The sequence below is a fragment of the Strigops habroptila genome, chromosome 22, assembly GCF_004027225.2.
Source record: "Strigops habroptila isolate Jane chromosome 22, bStrHab1.2.pri, whole genome shotgun sequence".
Classification (NCBI taxonomy): domain Eukaryota; kingdom Metazoa; phylum Chordata; class Aves; order Psittaciformes; family Psittacidae; genus Strigops; species Strigops habroptila.
Window position 1 is genome coordinate 299371 of NC_044298.2, and position 17980 is coordinate 317350.

Below are 17980 nucleotides of genomic sequence, written 5' to 3' on the forward strand. Positions count from 1 at the left end.
CACACTTCCCTCTCTCAAGCATGCAGCATGTGGTTATATTCTTATATTTGATTATATTCTTATAGGTGATATCTATTATAGGTGTTGTTATAGGTGACAATTACATTATTAGTGTTAGCATTATAATTACTATTCATATTATTGATTATAACGATATTAATGATATTATTGCTATGCATATATGTTACGATATTCATATATGTGATGATATTCTTATATGTGATTATATTCTTGTATGTGATGATATTCTTATAGGTGATATTATAAGTGATCTAATTATTATATGTGGTGGTGTTATAGGTGTATGATAGGTGGTTATTATGTTATTGATATTATTGATATTATTAATATTGATATCCTTATATGTTATTATATTCTTATATGTGATGACATTCTTATAGGTGATATCATTATTCTAGGTCATATTATTATACATGGTGATGATTATTTATAATACATTATAGGTGATGATTATGTTATTATTATTGATACTAATGATACTAGTGATATTGGTATTGATATTCTTACATGTGATGATATTCTTATAGGTGATATCATTATTCTAGGTGATATAATTATAGGTAGTGTCATAGGTGATGTTATAGATTATTATTATTATTATTATTAATACTACTTATTGATATTCTTATATGTGATTGTATTCTTATAGGTGATATCATTATTATATGTGATATTATAGGTGTGTTATAGGTGATATTATTATAGGTTTTGCTATTATAGCAGTTGTATTGTTGTTATTATTATTATTACCACCATGGTCATTATTACCTGAGGAATTTGGGCCTATACGTTGATAAGTGTCTGACACGTCGCATTGTTCTCGGCTGTTAGTGGAAGCAACCCCCTTTTCCTTGGTGGTTTTTGAGGGTTTGGGTTGGTTTCTCCTCTTTTCCCTTGATTTCGGCTCCACACTCCACGGCACAAACTGCAAAAAATACATTTCAAATCAAAACCAGCTCAAACCCACCCCCCCCACAACAGGTCGAGCCCTTTCTGCTAACAACCCTCCAGCCCAGCCTTGAAACCTAAACTAGTAAAGGATTTTGCAGCAAATAATGGATCATTTTCCCATTTACCCATGATTCAAGGATTAATAACTAATCCCATCAAAGGACATCTGCTTAGATTGTTCCTTGTCACTGAAAGTAAATAGAGCCTTTTAGTCTTTAGACCTAAACTCCTCTGAGGTTATTATGCGGAGGGAACCTCCTACAAGCCGTTGCTTTCTCTTTTGCTCCTGCTGTGCCTAACCCTGGAGGGAGAAAGCAAACTTTGCTAGTCCCTGGACATAAAGGTTATTTGCTAGAATGGAGGAGACTTTTATGCGAGGCCGGGTAAGCCGAGACCCTCGCCCTCCCCTCAGGCTCAGCTTTAGCAGGGGGCTGCAGCCCGCCGAGCCCTTTGAGCTGCATTGTCCTCCCTCTGCGCACGATTTCCCCCTTTCAGGATGGGGATGCTGTGGCTTCGCTTCCCCCAGAAGCTTCCCCCCCTGTTTAGGTGTTGTTTTGGATCCACTTTTTGTGGGTTAAATGGGTTAAGGAGGAACTGGTTGGATCTGGGTCTAAACTCTCGGGGGTTGGCAGGAGAAGGCTCACGGGGTGGGATGGATGGAGCCACGGGCTCCATCAGCATGCAGGATGTTGGAGGTACAGCCCCACAGAGGGAAAGATCCAGGTCTTGAGGGCAAAAGAGCTGAGAAATAATAGACTTCTTGATAAATAACAGATCTAACTTGGGGTTCATCAGCAGGGCTCCCAACGCTCCACAAAAAGCTGCTTTTTGGGGACAGAGACTCTTTGAAAGGAGCGGTGCCAGAAGGGATGAAGCCAAAATGTGGGCATTGCCCCGAATAGGCCTTGTCCTCTGCCCAGGAGCTGCAATCTGTAAATATTAACCAAAGGATCTTCCCAGGGCAGAAAGACCCCCCCCAAAAGGAGGAGATATACATGGGGAGAGCCTGGAAAAGGTCGCAGTGGAGCCGAGCTTTCTTTTCCTCTCCTTGTGCTGGGGTGGAAATCAGCACCCGTGCCAGGCCGTTGGAGGGATGCATGTTGTAAGCATTGCAGAACATCTAAAATTAGAGGTTTGGGGTTTTTTTCCCCCCCTTAGCAGAACATGGGTGAGTGTCTCATCCCCCAACACCAGCTGTGGGTTTTTCTGCTCTCGCTTTGAGGAAAAAAAGCTTCCTCAGAGATACAGACAAAAAAGAAACGCTGCTCCACCCTCTCCCAAATACAAGAGGAATTATAAAGTGGGGCCATGGGCCCTGATGTGGGAAATCTTCCAACATCCAAGTGGAAACCAGCCTCGTCGGCCTTTTTCCGCGTGGGGAAGCCGGTCCCGCTGTGCCTCCCATCCCTCCGGCCCCGCAGCCCCGATGCTGCTGTCATCTAGACTCAGCTTCGAGCTCCGGCAAAGGGAACAATTGCAGGGAAAAGCCAGTGGGAGTTCAAAAGGAGCAATAGTGAATTAAACGCCAGCAATTTCCCTTATTTTCTGCCGCTTAAAGGTGCACGCTGGGAATGTTGAAATATCCTTGTTATCCCCTTCAATACCTAGAGAAGCTGTTTTTAACGAGCAAGGCTGTAATCAGGCCGCGTTCGTGCCAGGCATCTCTTACTAACAAACCCATTCTCCAAAAGAGCTGTCCAGATCAAAGCCCTTTGAAGGAGAAGAAAAGGCACCTGCTGGACTGAGTGCGTCGGGCAGCTGTGGGAGCCGGGGTAGGTGCCGGGGGGACACTTCACCCAATTTCATCCAGACAAAACAGAGCTCCCCTCCGCTATGGGAAGAAGGAATATTTGCACTTGGCTTGGGTTTGGTGGGGCTGGGTGGGGGGGGTTCTGCTGTGGTTTTTTATTGCTATTGGGTTGGGGATGAGCTGGAACAGTGAAAAACATCCCAAAAGGCCCAAACAATCCCATAGATATGAATTTACTTTTTTCCAGGCTCCAGCCCCTTTCCCCTCCGATGTTCCCAGGTTATAGGGGCGCTTCTGAAGGCATCCAGCTGTGGTTCGGCCTTTTAGGTGAACTATTTCAATCATCTCCACCTGAGGTAGGAAATGCTTGGTGAGAAGGAGCAGGAGGAAGACATGAGGCTTTCCTGGAGCTGGCTCAAGGATAAAGGGTTTGTTTCTCTGTGGGTGCTGGTGGGTGAGGATGGAGCAAAGGGTGAGGGTGCCCAGGACAGAGGCTGTCCATGGTTGGTTCTGGAGCTTCTCTGCTCCTGTCCTTCAGCACACAACCAAAAGGCATCTTTTGTTGCACTTTTCTTTGTCTGGGGCGATGCTGCAGTGGTGGCACTGCAAAAATGCCCAGTAAAGGCAAAAGTGGGTGAGACAAAAGACCTTTCCTTAGCAATCACCAGCTCCAGACCCAGCTCCTTCCCCCCAAATCTACAAGATTACAGCTCAGACACCCCAAATTTTGAAGGAATTCTCCACAAGGAGAATTTCAACCCAAACCCTGTCTCTGACCATCACTCCGTGTCAGCAAGATGCACTTCTAAGAGGCAGCAGTTGCTGCATGGCTGTGGTTGATCGGAAATAAGCACATGTGGTTTGTCCAGAGTCACACGTGTTTGTGCACCTCGCAGTGCAGAAAGACAAAAACCTTCTCTGAACCATACATGGCTTCTCTTACCGAGCTCAAACATCTCCCACATGGAGCTGATAGGCAAAAAAGGAAGGGGTTTCCCTTAAAAATCCCACCAGGGCTGGTCCATGCAGGGCCCCTGCAGGCTCTCAGGACCCTGCAAAGGCATCACAGCCTCGGAGGTGCTCACTGGTGCCCAGCACCTATTAGTGAGCAAAGGGATCATCCATTCCTACGGGCAGAGCATTTTGTGGTGGCTGTTTTGCCCCTCCACATGCACAGGGGCAAAGGAAGCATCTGGCTGCAGGTGTCCTTGGGTGGATGGGGATGGTGTGCACGTGTGTTCACATATGTGCACCGAGCCATGCATGCACCCCGTGTGCACGTCTCACACTCGCAGCCTGTGTGTCCTGCGCACATGGTGTGTGCACCCTGCATGCTTGCAACGACTATGTGCATGGGGCACACGCAAGTGAGGTACATGTGGGGAAGGGATGGGCACACTCCAAGGCTTTCTGAGCAGTTTTGGGGGTGCTGCTGGTGCATTCACGACCCCCTTCACAATGGGCACCCCTCTTTTGCAGCTCCCCGATGTGCATGGCTTCATGGGGCTGCGGGAAAGGGGCTGGGGCTCGGGGGGGGGGCCTGTGCAAAATTGGGCAAAGACTTTGAAATTAAAGCCGGGGGGGCTGCACCCCGGCCCTGGGAGGAGGGGACACCCCCAGCACCCCCCTATAGCGTGTGTGCAGAGATGGGCGCGTTTCTGGGCAGAATTAAGGGGTTGCTTTGGGTTTGGTGGGGGGATATTTTGCATTATTATATTCAACCGGGGTAAGGGCTACTCGGCTCCGGTGCGAGTAAGTACCGCGGGGCGCCGCGGGTCCCCTCCCCTGGGACAGCGAGCGCCGAAAATCCCGGTTTTCTGAGGTGAAAATCTTCCTGGATCGTCCCCCTCGCCTCGCTGTAGCCCGGGATTTGCCTCCCATCATCAGCTCGCTTAAAGAAAAGCATCAGTTTAAGCCGCCTGTTTTCCCTAAATAACGCCCGTGTGGGATCACTGGTGCTGTGCAAAAGAAATGGGAGCTGGGACGGCAAAACAACTCCGGCTGTGGGGAAGGGCTGGGTGCCCTCCGACGGAGGAGCCAGCATTTCCCCAGGCATTCCAGAGGGAATTCCGGGAAAGCCGGCATGAATTTCCCTCTCTTTTCGCTCCACTTTAAAGTTCAATAGAAAAGAAAATAAAGCTGAGCTTTGCGCCCCAAAATTTGCGGTGTGGCGGGTCTGGGCACATCCCCACCGGCTCCAGGCACTTTGGGAGTTGCTGCTTTGGAATGAGAAGGGGGAAAATGAAAATAATCCCATTTTTGGAGCATAATGTGGTGGGCGAAGCCGCCGTCCTCGCCCGCGGGTGGTGAAGTGATGCCAGAGCCGCCGGGGCTGGGGTGAGGGTTTACGGGGAAAAAGCTTCGTCTCATCGGGAACTGTGGATTTGCCAAGAGAGGAGGAACCGAAAGGGATTTGGATCTATTTTTTTCGCTTTTCCAAACAGTGCTCTGTCCATTTCGAAACTCGCAGGAGATTTGTAGAAATTGGCAGCTTCATTCCCTAAATATAAATAAGAACCAAATCAAAATCTGGGATGCGATGGAAAGGAGATGCCCGGGATGAAGGAGGATCCCTCAGCCTGAGGCTGGTTTCCATTGTGGGCCATTCACAGTAAATAAATGAAGGGAATGGGGGGAAAAAATATATATGGAAAATAAGCAATGCTGGGAGCTGAGGAATTAATGAGGGATAAGGCAGAGGAATGCGGGGAGCAGCGACCTGGATGGAGCCGGGACAAGCGGTTCAGCTGCAGAGCTGCGGATGCGGCCGCTGGAAAGGGGCTTTTCCCAGTTAAAAAAGGGAAAAAACGGGGGGAAGCAGAGAAGGAATAAAGACAGAGCCCGCTGCGGTTACCTCCTTCCAGGTCTGTTGCGCTGGCCCGGCTCGGAGCGGGACTGACCCGGGCTTGTGGAGCTGCTGCGGCCGGTAACACGCGGGGTCCCCCCCGGAGCCCTCGGGGCGGGTTTGTTCACTTTGGGTGTTTTTATAGCTCTTTTTCTTATTCAACCCAATCCCTAAAACCCGTGATGAGCGGCAGGAATCGATTCCCGGGTTTCATTTCACTATCGTTATATTGGCGTGGGGAGAAAACGTTATTTATGGGGAATTAAAAACCATAAATCCAAAGTAGGGAAGAAAATTGGAGTCCAACTTGGAGCGAGCGTTATTTATCTTTAATAAACCGTGATTCGGGCTTGGGGAAAGAGGAAAACAGAGTCATTTCCCAAATAGAAAGACGAAAGCGCAGAGCCGGCTGGAACTTCACAAAATATCCTGGTGGGAGACGCTGCTGGGGGCTGAGGGCACCCGCTCCCTGTGGTGCCACCCCCAGCTTTGATTAGTAAATATCAGGGGGGCTTCGCTCCTAATCCGCGCTTACTAAGCAAAAAATATCCCCCCCAAAACCCGACGATGCCTATAAAATCGCGGATAACTCTTTATTGCAACGGGGGAACGCGCGACCGAGCGTGTGCGCTGGAAAATCACCCGCTTAAAGTGGGGGGTTCTATAAATCAAATGTAAAAAGTCCGTAATTCCCCTTAAAATCCTCCCCACGGTGCCAGGGCCGGGGCTGGGAGCGGTCCGAGCCTCCCCCCCGAGGGGATGGGGACCTCGATAGACAGAATTAACGGGTTTTTTCCTGCAGCGCACCGGCTCGGGGTTTTGGGGGGCTCCTCGGGGAGTTTATTTCCAAAAGGAGGGAATTTTCTTTTTATTTTTAATTTTAAATGATGATTTTGGGGGGAATTAAGGACCACGTTCGGAGCAGGGACGCGGACTCGCCCCGAGCTCTTTGTGCACCAGCGGCCCCGCCGCTTGCCTTTAAACCCACCCCAACACCCCCAAAATCCCCTTATTTTCCCGCTCCTTCCCCGTCAACCCCCTGATTCCCGACCCGAACCCTGCTGCGCTTCCCCCGAGGCGCTTGCCGCACCCCTGCGCGCCTGCGGAGAGGGATTGCTAGATTTGCATATATGGTAATGAGCTCCTAATTGCCATCCTTGCTGATCGATTGCGAGCAATACGCAGGTTAAGCTTGGAAACACCGCGCCCCCCCCCTCCTTGTCCGCCCCCCCCCCGCGCCGCGTTTGCAGCCCAACTTTTGTTAACTCCAACACGTATACTTTACGTATAGGCTACGTGGAGGCTCCGCGGACGCTCCTATATATCCTTACGCCGGGCACGGCCCCTTCTCCTTCGCCGGCGGCTCCGGTCCCGGGGCCACCGAGGAGACCAGCGGGCTACAGGGCGGGCAGGCAGGGTGGACAAGGCAGGCATGGAAGGCTATCAGGGGTATGCAGGCAGGATAGGGCAAGGAGGTAGAGAGATGCAGGCAGGGCATTGGGGTGCAGGCAGGATAGGGCAGGGAGGCAGAGCGTTGCAGGCAGGGCACTGGGGGTGCAGGCAGGATAGGGCAAGGAGGTAGAGAGATGCAGGCAGGGGACTGGGGTGCAGGCAGGACAGGGCAGGGAGGCAGAGCGATGCAGGCAGGGCACTGGGGTGCAGGCAGGATAGGGGGGCAGGGACGAAGGGAGGGATGGCAGTGCAGGCAGGTGAGCAGGGCAGTGCGGCGGGTGTAGGCAGCGCAGGCAGGACCCACTGGCCTTATGGGCTCATCCCTCTCGAGGTAGGCTGAAGAACCCGGGCGGAACCCCTGGCCGGACCAGACCCCCCTTCGCCGACCGCCTTCCCCCGCACAGCCCTGTGGCTGCTGCCGGCGGCCGCGCCGGGGCGCAGAGCCCCCGCGGAGCCCCGCGGAGCCCCCGCGGGCCGCGCTGGGCCGGCCCCGCAGCCGGACAAACAATGTGAGACTTGGCGGAACAAAAGCGGCGGGGCTTGGGTTGCTGAACACGTCTGAGGCCAGACGAGCCGCGCGATTTATTGGACTCGGTGAGAAAATCATAATAAAACCAAAAAATAAGGGGTGGGGGGACGGCGAAAAAGGGGGGGTCTGGGGGCTCCATCCCTCAAAGCGTCTTTATAAGGGCTGCGGGGTCGGGCGGGGGATGCTCCGGGAGCGGGACCGTGGAGGGGGTGCTCCCAGCTCGGCTGTGGGGTCGGCAGGTGGGATACCCCCCCCTCCGGGCATCTGAGCTTAGAAAGTTTGCTGACATCCCCCCCAGGTTTTACCCCCCTGCGTTTCATCCCTCCAAGGTGACTTTCCCCCGCTCCCTGGGGGGATCCAGATCCAGACTCACTCCGGGTGGGGTGCAGCCGAGGACCGAGGTTTGGGGTACGGGTCCTTGGACAGATGCGGCCATTCCCGGTCGTGCCCCCCACAGCGTGTCCGTGGGCTCATTGTTGCCCTCCACGCCAAGCGACACCCCCCCCCGATAGGGTTTGGAGGGGGTCCCTCAAATCTCCCTTCTGCGAGCGGCTGGGGGTACTGCGGGGACACGAACACTGGTGACCCGCATTCCCCCCACCCCCCGGCCGGCCTCTGGGAGGAGGATTTGGGGGTGCGCAGAGCTGGGGACCGCGGCCCTGCACTTCTCTACCGAGCAACCACATCCTGTTGGATGGGGCTGAAATGAAATGAAATTAAACCCGCGTTACAACAGCCCCAGCGCGGAGGTTACGCTCCTCTTCCTCCTCCCTCCGCCGCTGAGCGCTGCCGGGTGTGGAGCTGAGGGGCAATGGAAGGATTCCCCCCACTTCCAAACTTCTCCCTGCGTGGCCTTTCTTTAATTCCCCCCCACCCCCCAATTCCCAACCAGGGCCGAGTCCCCCCTTTCAGTTAAAGCCCGGCGGGAGAACCCCGCAGCAGGCCGAGAAGGCCCCCGAAAAGAAGTAATTTGGGGGAGGTTATTATAATCGGAGCCGTTATTCGGGGCAGATGCGACGCTCGGGGCTGGCACCGGTGAAAATCCCGAGGGGCTTTTTTCTGCCCAGGAACCTTTTAATTTAAATATTAATTTTATCGATTTTTTTTATTTTAAATTTTAGATTTCCCCTAATTTTTTATTATTTTTTTTTTTACTGTAAAATTCGCATCCCTACGCCCTGTCCCTCGTTTTCCCTTCCCGGGGAAGGAGGGAGTTTGTGCTTCAGCGTTGAGTGGGGAAGGATAAAATCGCGCAGCATTTGGGGTGGGTTTTGGTTTCTTTTTCGGTTCATGCGTGAATTCCCTTCTCTGCAGAACTGGGACCCGCCAGGTCAAGTCCTGCGCAGCTCAGCTCTGCTTTTAGCCTCGCCAAAATGAAGTTATTCTTTACGCAATGGGCTGCGAGCTCATTTTAGGGCTGGGAACCTTCAAATCGGCCGTTCCCGGTGTGATGCCGCGATCGTGGCGGCGGCTCTCGGGATTTTACCGGCGGGTTTGGGTGGCTACGGTTTCCCTAAAGCGACTTTCGGCAGCCGCAAAGCGCGGAGCTGGGCTTGATGTGATAATAAAACTCGAAATACACCCGAGCATCTTGTCGGGTCCTTCCCGAAAATCATCCAGGCTCGAGACGGCTCGAACGAGACCTTAATATATACATATATACATACATATATATATACACACAATATGTCATCAGGATAACCCCGCGGAGAATATAAGTTTGAAAGCGGAATCCGTGTCTTTGCATCGTGTCTCGGGATAAATAACAAAATTCTTCGTGTTTCCTCTTTTGGCGGCTTAAACCAAAATTCAATGATAATTCCTGGAGGACCCTAAAATAGAAATTTAGACCATTTTTTAATGATTTTCTTTTTTCTTAGCGTGGATTTATGAAAAAGGAGAATAAAAAGAGGCGGAGGCGGCCGCGTCCCCAAAATCCCGTCTGAGGGAAGGTGGGGAATGGTTAAAGCCGAGAAGGGTCACGCTTGGGGGATGCTTGATCCGGGGTGTGCCGCCGGGGGAGTCCGATGGGTGCTGCAGCACTCCCCCACCCCCGGCCCCCTGAGCGCTCTTCAGGATGTGCCCGAAATCCGTGGGGTTTTCCCCCCTAAAGAGAGATGGAGGTGAAAATCCTCCCCCTAAAAACCCCTTCATGCAGTCGGGGGCCAGGTAGGAGGCCACGGGGATGGTCTGCACGCAGCGATAGTCCGGGGGCAGGGGGCAGAGGCTGCGTCCTGGGGCAAGCAGGGCCAGGATGGGCGGCCCCCCCTTCCCACCTCGGGCAGGTTTAGGGCCCCTAAGGCTGGTCCCTGCTGCTCCTGCCCCAAAGGCAAAGCTGCAGACCCAAACCTGGCTGTTTGATCCTAAGGAAAGAAAATCCGAGGCAAAGGGGAATTTTAAGAGTGAAGGAAAAATAAACCCCCTCCCCTCAAACCTCAAAACAAACCAAAAAATCCCAAAATAAACCCCAAAGCCCCGTTCTTGTTTGAGGAAAAATCCCCTTATTGGTTTTGAGGATGGAAAATAAAAAGAACCAGGGCTGGGTGTCTTAACGACAGAAATAAAATGACATCTAATGGCATCTGATGTCCCTCTGGGTCTGCAGAGTGCGGCCAGGCCCCGGTCCCTGCCCGACACCGCAGTGAGGGGTGGCAGAACACACAGGGCTGAGGCCCCGAGAGGCTGGAGAGATGGAGGAGGGTTTGGGGAGATGGTGGTCATGGGTGAGATGGTGATACTTGGCGTTGGGGATGGGTAATGGCCGATGGCGCTGAGGGTGATGGTGCTGGTGATGAGGAGGATAGTGGTGGTGATGAGGAGGGCGGTGGTGCTGATGGTGGTGGTGATGAGGGCAGTGATGGTGGTAGTGGCGGTGGTGAGGGTGGTGGTTGGAAGGTGATGGTGCTGATGGTGGTGGTGATGAGGGAGGTGGTTGTAATTGTGGTGATGGCGGTGGTGATGAGGGTAGTGGTGGTGAGGGTGATGGCAATCATGATGGTGGTGATGAGGGCGGTGGTCATGGTGCTGAGTGTGGTGCTGATTGTTGTGGCGATGAGGATGGTGGTGGTGATGGTGCTGAGGGTAATGGTGCGGAGGGCAATGGTCATAATGACGGTGATGGTGCAGATGGGGGTGACGGGGGGTGGGAGGATGATGAGGATGAGGAGGGGTGACAGGGTTTGGGGGGGGTGATGGGTGGCGGCGACGCGCGAGTGCGCGCGGCTCCGGGCCCCTCACCCGCCCATTGATGAACCGATAGGCGCTGCAGAGGGGTGGGAGATCAGGGCCAAGGTGACGTCAGGCGGGGCCGAGCCAATGAGGGGCGGCGGCGAGGGCCGGGAGTGTGAAAGCATGAATGAAAAGTGCCGCGCGCCGCTCCCCCCGGCGCAGAGGCTGCGGGCAGCGGCGGGCAGCGGCGGGCAGCAGGTAGGAGCCGAGCCGAGCCGAGCCGAGCCGAGCCGAGCCGAGCCGAGCCGAGCCGGGCCAGGCCGGGCTCCGGCCCCGCGCTGCCTGCGCTCCGCTCCGCTCCGCGGGAGAGGTGCGGGGAGGGTGGGGGTGGGGCGGTGTTTCGGAGGAGCGGAGCTCCGAGACTCCGCTCCCGCAGCCTGGCCGAGCCGCCGGAGGGATGGAGGTGATGGAGGCATGCGGGTGGAGGCGGGCGGGAGGGATGCAGGTCTCCTGGAGGAAGGCGAGGGATGCGGGGTCCTCCCCTGAAGAATGGAAGGATGCGGGTGGCCCCGGTGGGGAGGAAGGGTGGAGGGATGCAGGATCCTCCCCAGAGGGATGCGAGTCCCCCCTCCCGAGGAAGCGAAGGACGGAGGGATGCGTGTCCCCCGCTCCCGAGGAAGGGAAGGACGGAGGGATGCGTGTCTCCCCTCCCGAGGAAGGGAGGACGGAGGGATGCGGGTTCCCCGCGCGGGAAGAAAGGACGGAGGGATGCGGGAAAGGAAGGCGAGGACTGCGGGTGCCCTCGGAGCTGAGCTGCGGGTCCCCCCCGAAGCAAAGGAGGGCTGCGGGTCCCTGCGCGGATCCTGCGCGCAGGGCCGGTGTGCTAAGCTGCGAGCAGGACTCGCTCCCTTCCTCCCTCCTTCCTCCCTTGCCTCCCTTTCATAATTTCCTCCGTGTTTTCTGTGTTTATTCATCGCTTCTGTCCCCCCAGATCTTGGCTGAACCCAAAGCACCACAAGTTATTCTTTATTTTAACGGGCAGGTTTTGATTTTCGCAGTCATTTTGTTTCGAGAGCGTTAAATGCGTTTTTGGGTGGGGAAATATCCTATCGGTCTTTTAACGCATATTTTAAGTTGCGGGCGCAAATTCTATTTGCTTTGATTATTACCAGTTTGAATGCATTAATTTGATAGTTATTAAAAATAATGCGGGCTTAATTCTCAGCACCTGCAGAATAGCATTTGGTTTGCAAATGAAACAAATTCCAACTCGGCAAGAAAATAGGCAGCTCCTTGCGGGGCGATCCTGGAATTCTGCTCCAAATTGTGTTCCCGAGGGGCCTGATCCCGCCTGTCCCACCGATGCTTTCGCCCCTGGGATGCAGGAACAGGGCCACTGCTGTAGCGGGGGTGATATATGGATCTCGCTGCTAATATTTGCATCTTTTTATCCGTTTTTCCTCCCTCATTCCTTCCTTAAAAGCCATGTGGCCCCTCGACCCCCCTGGAGAAGAAGAGGTTGGCTTTTTCCTGCTAATGCTGTAGACTTCAGGGGTTGGTTGTTATCTTTGGTTATCTAGCTGTATGAGTGGTGTCGAGTCTTCATAAAGCTAGATAACCGAAAGTAAAAATAACCCCATTACACGCCTGAGGAGGAGGATGTGGAGAAGAAAGGAAATTCATCCAAAGGAAGAGGAGGAAAAGAAAAAATGAAGTGAAAAAAAAAAAAAACCCCCAAAAAAACAGGGAAGAGAAAGAAAAAGAGGAAAAAAAAAAGGGGGTAAAAAAACCCCCCAAAAAAGACAACTTTTTGAGACTGGAATTAAAAGCCGAGGTAGGATTTAACTTTTTTCCTAAAAGAATCTCTTTGCCTCCTGTGATTTGAAGTGAGTTTCTTGATTCTGTGCATGCGAAGAGAACGTCCGTCTTGAGAAAGACAAGGATGTGGCCGGGAATTGGTCTTGAATTAACAAAGTCAAACTTCCCATCAGATTAGGAATTAGTTAAGCCCAGGACGCAGAACTACAGCTCAAGGAGGAACTTTTCATTGCGTAACCAGTCGTAGAGCACCAGAGAATCCCTAAATCAATGCAGATTACTGTGCTGGATTATCTGTTAAATAAAGCAGCAACAGAGCACTGATTATTAATGGTTGTTTTGCAAATACGAGCGCTGGATTTCTTTTCTTTTTCTCCTTTTCCTTCTTTTTTTTTCCCTCCCCCCCATCCCATTCCCTCTCTTTTCTATGCTTCATTTTCTTCCCTGACAGATATAACTTGATCTCAGGATTAAAAAAGAAGGATCTGGTGATTTGGGAACTGCTTTCTTGCCGTTTTCTTTGGTTTTCTTCCCTAGTACCCCTATCCAAATGCTTGCTTTCTTCTTTTAACCCTTTGTCTATTCCATTCCTTTGAATGGACTCCAGATTCCAAGATTGACGATTTACAAAAAATATATTACGTGTGTATGAAACCGTGGGAGACTAATCAGGGAACTTGATTTTGCCTAATTTATCCTCTCTGCAAATCCATGCTGGTCCTTATCCCTTTCCCTGGATTCTCTATCAACCTCTTCCTTGTGGAAACTGAGATTTTCTTTTTTTAGCTGCTTTACTGTAGAAGGGAATTTTGGGTCAAATAGGGAAACAAGGTGCTTCCCACTCGCTTTCAATGGTCAGACTGGTTGCCTTTAGATGCCACCTGCAAAATACAGCAACCGATTTGGAAAGGGGTCTTGATGGTGCATAGAAGAACACAAAGATCTTGTGATGGATTGTGATGATATAAAGATCATTTACAATCTCAGAATGGTGATTCCAAGGCGGGGGGGTGGGGGGGCGAGGGAGAAAGACTTCATAATAATAAAGAGCAAATGGGGGTGACAGCACCTGAACTGCTTTTGAAAGGAGCAATTCTGGCGTTGCTACTTCATGCAAACCCTCTTGTGAGAGACAGAGGCAAAGAGCTGCCTTCTGACCTGTGCTGGACCCGCTCGTTTCGCTCGTGTGCTCATGGGGGTCTTTACAAAAAGCAAAAGGACAAAAAGAAAGAGGCAGAAGAAACTGTCCCTGGCAGCTTGGCCGGGGCAAGGCTGTAGCTCTGGGTGTAACGTGAAAGACATCTGCTCATTTGATGACTTTAAATGAATAAACAAGGTATTTCCCTCCCTCCTCACCCACAGCCCTGTAATTCAGAATAATTTAGTGCATGTCTTAACTCCCTATAATGATCTGCTTTGGGAAAGCTGGAGGAAAACCTCCTTTCTGTCTTCCCTTCAGGGTTCATCTAGGTGCTGCTATTGTTCCTGGCGCTGCTCCCGCAGCCCACGCCGGCGGTCGCACGGGCGTAGGGAAGTTCTTACAAGCTCTTGTTTTATTCTCTGGTGCCTTGCTGTTCCTCCTTGCCCTTGGAGGTGGCACTCTCCTGGCCTGGTTGCTTGTCCCCAGCCAGAGTGGGATATTACAGATGACAGGGCAACAGAACTGGCTCCAGAAGCATCCAAGCCTTGGCGCATGGAAGGGGAAAGAGCATCCTCCATGGAAAGGGAGAACATCCTCTATGGATGCTAGCACCCTGAGCACCTCATAGGATGGAGTTGGACAACCTTGGCTTTGGTGGCACCAGGAGGTCACCGCAGGGAGCTCTCCTCATTCATCCCTCCGAGGCAGGGCAAGCTAGGAGGAGAATGGTTGCTGATTGAACTGGTGCTCACCAGGCTCATGGACTGGGAGGTGGCTTTGGGTGGACCCTGGCATTGATCCCTCCTGCGAAGGGGTTTGGTGGCTCACCCAGGGACAGGGGACTTTTATTCCTGAGTGAGCACTGGTGAGCCGCCATGTGCCATCCACCATTGGCCAGTGTCTTGGTTTGAGGCGGGGGGAAGAAAGCGTCTTTTGTCCAATCAGGGGCTGGAAGCCATGGGATGTGATCATCTTTTGGTGTTGCGAGGTGACCAATCCTGGTCTGTGCGGGGCCAAGGCGGCACCACCATAGGCTGATGGTTGATGGTGTCACTTGCTTGGGTATAACAAAGACAAGAGCAGGAATGGGAGGATGCGAAGTGGGACGAGGGTGAAACTGGGCCAGGGATTTAGCAACCTGGAGTGGAGGGAGCCAGCGTGCAGTGGGATGGATCCAGGGGCAGGTGGTGCCCATGCTGGTCTGTGATGGAGAGAATGGGTTTAAAGCCCACTGGGCCCGGCCCGGCTCTCCAGAGCTTGTGCAACTCAATGCAAAAAGCACCCTTTAAAACAGTCCTGAACCTCCCTTCTGCTCAGGGCCATAGTGACACCGCGGGGCTAAAGCATCTCCAGGTCTTCTCCTTTGTGCTCCCAGCCTGGCAGGGTGAATGGGAAGCAGTTTCACCTCACTTGCTGCTGCTGGGGTGGCTCCTTTGGGACCTCCACAGGCTCCAGGGTGCTGTTGGTCCTGGTCACTCTCCACATGGGTGGAGGTTCCTTTTTCATTTGGATCTTTGTTGTTGTGGGTGATGATTCCCAGCGGCAGGACTGGCTGTGCGCTCACAGCTTGGCTCTCTCTGAGGCCTTTGGGAACACGGATGGGAACGCTCTTGCAAAGAGCTGATTTATGGTTTCTTTTCCTCCCTTTCTCCTCTGTTTGCTACTGGAATACAGGAGCAAGGAGAAAGCCCAGTGTGTCGGTGTGACGTTGATCCAAATTGCAGCTTACATGTGGCTGTTTAAGCTTGCTTGGACACTCTGATTTGACTGGTTAACACTCAGCACTGTCTACTCAGTTCTCCCTTCTGGTCACATAACTGCTGGAGACATTAATGGGAGATATGCTTGCATATTCTGTATCGAGAGATTAGCCCTCCACATTCTTTTCCATGCTTAGAAGCAGTGTTTGGGGAGAGGAAAAAATGGAGCAATACTAATTTTTCTCTGGTTCAGTGAGTCATTGAGAAGAACTGAATATACAAATAGAATTACTGAGAATTAATTTCATTCACTGTAATGCTTTCCTCTAGGAAAGAGCTTGCCTTTAGCTCCTGTCCTTAATACTTGTGCCAGGCGGTGGGAATGCAGTGGGTTGGTTTGTCGTTGAGTCCAAAGCCCCTTCCCACCACTCTGCTCATGAACAATGTGGGTCGGGGCATTGCCAAACGTGCTGAAATACTTGTGCTGGTCAATGCTGCCAGTGGATATTGGAGAGGAGAAACCATTCCTCACTTTTATCCATAATAGAAGGAAATTCTCCACTCCAAATGGTGAGAAATTGTTCATTTTTCATTTCTTTTTAAAATCAGGATTGAGGAAAGCAGCAATATCCCAACCGGAGGAATTTTCTGCTGGCCTTATCCACTTCTCAACTGCAAACAAAAGGAGGCCCTGATGGCTCAAGCCCTTCGAGGTCTCCACAAAGCCCCTTTTCCTTCCCAGCATCGCGCTCCCACCGCACGTTGGGTAGGTGTGGAATGGCACGGCCGTGCCACCCCAAAGAAATCATATGGATATGATACAGATCTGTGTGTATATCTATATAGTTTAACAATATATCAATATATTTCCTTCCTCCAAGCACTTCCAGCCAGGTTTGCATGGGAGATGCGATGGTTTTAAAAGTGCTTTTGAGGCAGGCGGCGGCGGCTCGCGCCCAGATCACTCCTAAAGCTCTCATGCTTTTGGGGTGCTGGGTCCATGTGGTGTGCTCCAGGACAGGAGCTGGGTTTTGTGGAGGGAATGTCTCTGTGCCAAGAGAAAGCAGAAAGCTTCTCGCCATCGGTACCTACAGGGGTCAAAAATGCTTATGGAAGGCTCCAGCCGCTGGACCGGTACTGAGAGGGGAGCTCGTCTTTGTGCCTGAGAGAACAGAGTCTTTCCTTTGCAAACAATCAGGGTTCCAAAACCCCTGAGCGTTTTCAAGGGAATGATTTTCCTGTCAGGATTATGAGAAAGCGGCTGAGTGGGCGCATTAAGCCGCCATCGGAATCACATCAGGCCCCGCTTTCATCCCAGCAAGTGCCGGGTGTGTGGGAACAGGGGCTGGGCCGATGCTCTGTATTAAACAGGGGCTCTCATTTGGGTGCTGGGACATGAGGAAAGGTGACCCTGGTCCTCGTCGCCACCTGATGTGGCTCTGGTCACTGATGCGACGTGGTTTGCAACACCCTGTGATGGCTTTGGGGTGTCTGGTGCTGGTTTCTGTGTGCGAGAAGAAAGGATTTCTCCAACTCTCACCCCATCCCAGGGTGCAAACGTGATGCTGGGTGTCCACCGAATGGGACCACGCTGCTCTCCTGTGCCTTGCCTGTGGGAAGCGGGTGGCAGCGCCTTGGGGAAGGGGACGGCTAAGAGGAAAACGATGAGCTCTGTGGTCTTGAGGCTGCTCGGAGGAGGCGGAGGTCGCTCAGATGCAGCCGGGGTGATTGGATGTGAAGGCAGAGCCACGGCACTCGCCGGCAGCTTCGCCTCTCCCATCACCCGCCGCCGCTGCGGGAGGTTTTGCTGGCCCAGGCTTGTGTGACAGCGTTGCCAACGTGGCCCTAAAAATAGTCCTTGGGGGCTGCGTTCCGGCTTGTCCTGCGGGATATTCAGGGATGGAGATAGAAAGGGACGTGTGCATGTGAGTGCCGACACCTCCCCGCTCGCTGCCTTTCCCCCCTGGCTGTAAAACGCTGGGAGAAAGGATGACAGCCGATGGGATTGGGAGCAGGCAGGGTCTGGCCGTGGTTAGTTTGGCAGAAAAAGGGCTGGGAAGTTGCGGTTCCCAGCTGTGGTGAGGAATCTGCGGATCCCAGTGCTGGGATTGGGGCTGAGGGGTGTCCTTATGGACAGGGTGAACCAAGAGGTCTTGGATCTGAATCCATCTCTGGTTATCGGTGGATCACAGGCTTGTGCTGCTCTATAACTCCAGGCTTTATCTTGCTCCAGCCAAGACCAGACTTAGACCTGGCATCTGTAACTGTAAAGCTAAGCTGTGTAATCCTCACCCAGCCGTGGCCTGAGCTTCGGCTTTGACAGCTCGGGCTAGGTGTAAAAACCATTTTAATTCCACTTTTAGGGCTTGGAGTATTGCCGGAGCAGGGACAAAGGGAGCCGTGCCAGGACGCTAGTGCCGGAGGGGGGAGCATCCACTTCGAGTTCAACCGCTTGGTGCAATGGATTTCTACAGGCAGGCGGAGCTGGTTCTGAGACAGGCAGAAAATGCACCTCTAAGAGACAGGAAAAGCTGATTAATAAGTGCTGGCAATGAGAAAAAGTGAGTGTTTGGCGGCTGGCTCAGCCCTGAGCCCTGCATGCGGC

General features: G+C 52.5%; 1 long non-coding RNA gene across 8 annotated transcripts in view; it reads left to right on the plus strand.

Annotated features, from left to right (window-relative positions):
- The first annotated feature begins 5318 nt into the window (after positions 1–5318).
- The window catches only part of LOC115602718, a 29098-nt gene continuing 16436 nt past the window's right edge, over positions 5319–17980 (plus strand). Inside the window, exons 1-3 of one of the 8 annotated variants that reach the window (XR_003989701.1) lie at positions 5319–5333; positions 7351–7613; positions 15985–16141. This is a non-coding gene — a long non-coding RNA (uncharacterized LOC115602718). Of the gene's footprint in view, positions 5334–6848; positions 7614–10896; positions 10975–12274; positions 16142–17980 lie in introns of those variants that run through there. The other 7 variants (XR_003989699.1, XR_003989702.1, XR_003989700.1 and 4 more) reach the window with 7 other exon arrangements.